Source organism: Laccaria bicolor, genomic scaffold, assembly GCF_000143565.1.
Source record: "Laccaria bicolor S238N-H82 LACBIscaffold_9 genomic scaffold, whole genome shotgun sequence".
NCBI classification, from domain to species: domain Eukaryota; kingdom Fungi; phylum Basidiomycota; class Agaricomycetes; order Agaricales; family Hydnangiaceae; genus Laccaria; species Laccaria bicolor.
Genome location: NW_001889880.1, coordinates 313,462 through 315,294, shown reverse-complemented (window position 1 = coordinate 315,294; position 1,833 = coordinate 313,462).

Genomic DNA, 1,833 nt, shown 5'->3' with positions numbered 1-1,833 from the left:
GGTAACCCAGGCACGTGAACATTTCCTGATGACTGGAAGTTATGTTGTGATAGTAGTTGTCCGAGTCAGACGGCATGATCGTCCTTTGAGGCATGGCGGTACAAATATGCATATATGGGAATACCGTCTGATGGACCATCCGATGGCTGACTATCTCACACTGACCGGCAGGAAACCCACTCATTGTAAATGACGTCATCTGCGCAGGGCCGTCGTGCCTCCCAACTTAAACATGCGCAAGAACCCTGTATCCCAGGGATCGACAGAGGCAGATCGAGTCGCCTGAAATAGTGGCACCATGGCGGCCCATAGCCCAAATCCTGGTCATCAGCAGGGTGTGTCAGCACAAGAGGACATGGTCAAAGGATGGTCACAAATAACAGTAAATTATATCTGAAGGAAGTATTCCATTTCCGAGGTAGTAATGAAAAGTATTGATTGATACATGGCTGGCACACAGACCGATAAACACCAAAAAAGGAAGCATCTGCAGCTGCCATATCAACTACAGTCTACTTCCACTAATTCTCCACACGAACCAGACATGGTGTCCTGTCGGTTAATATGACATTCTGAAACTGTGTCAGTCTGGCAACAACAGTACTATGTAGAATTTTGCTGCTGTGCCAACAGGAAACCAGCCCATCATTTCCAATATGATGTCACAGTACTCGATGCCACCAATCCCGACTGCTGCAGGTAACTGCACACTAGGTTGCTGGGTGTTTAGGATCACCACAAGCCGCCCACTCAGCCCTAGGTCATTGCCTGTTCACAAGCCCACCTTCCCACTGCCCTCCCTCTCCTAAGTTGCGCCCTGGAATCGATTTAGTCCTATCCATAAGTTGACCTAACTTCTTGTGGTAACGTTACGGCACCTGAGCAAGGACAAGGTTGGAATGCCTGACACCGCTGAAAACGGGTTTCCCCTCATTTTTTTAAAAAAAAGCCCACTGCTGCTCCACACTCCTTCAAATCCAACGCACAGATTTGCCCAAATGTCTAAACCACACTCACACAGTCACTCCCATCCTGCACCTTCACTTGCTGATAGTGTTTGAAAGTCCGGTTCGGTCCGGTTTTTTGATGCCCAGGGGCGTTAACCGTAACCGTAACCGGTCTGCCTTTTCCCCAGAAGTCAAAAGACCAGACCGGACCGCAAAAAGACCGCAGACCGCGGTTTTTTGCGGTCTATAGACTGGTTTCGGTCTGCATCAGTTTTAACCGGTTTATGACCGGTCTTTAGGCCAATATTTTAAAATTATGAATCGGTAAATTTATTAACATCTCTAATAGCTTCAAAACGAGCTCAAGAACGTTAAATTCCGTTAGGTATTGGTGCTTCTATAAAATAAGTCTGGTACATCTATTATTCCCAAAAGTAATTTACATTTTAATTCATATCTCTCTCGTTTTTTTACCAAATCGTACGTTCTTGGGTGCGTTTTAAAGGGTATTTAAGGGGCTACAAAAAACCGGTCCAAACCGGTCAAGACCGGTTCACGTTAACCGGTCTTTTTGCGGTCTTTACATTTCAAAAATAAAAGACCGTAACCGCAGGTCCGGTCTTTTGCGGTCTTGGTCCGGTCTGGTTACGGTCTTTTTCCAGTCACGAGACCGGACTTCCAAACACTACTTGCTGAACACGCTCCACCTCCATGTGATCACTCTCCGCCTCCATACAGGCAGTCATACCTCCAGGGTATCCTGCCATTCTCCCCCCAACCTAGGTTCCCACTCCCTCCAGTCCAAAGCAATGCCACCTACGACATCCCTGAAATTTGCGAGCCGCCACCTGAGCTAACATGCCATGGCTCCCTTATCCATTACGAG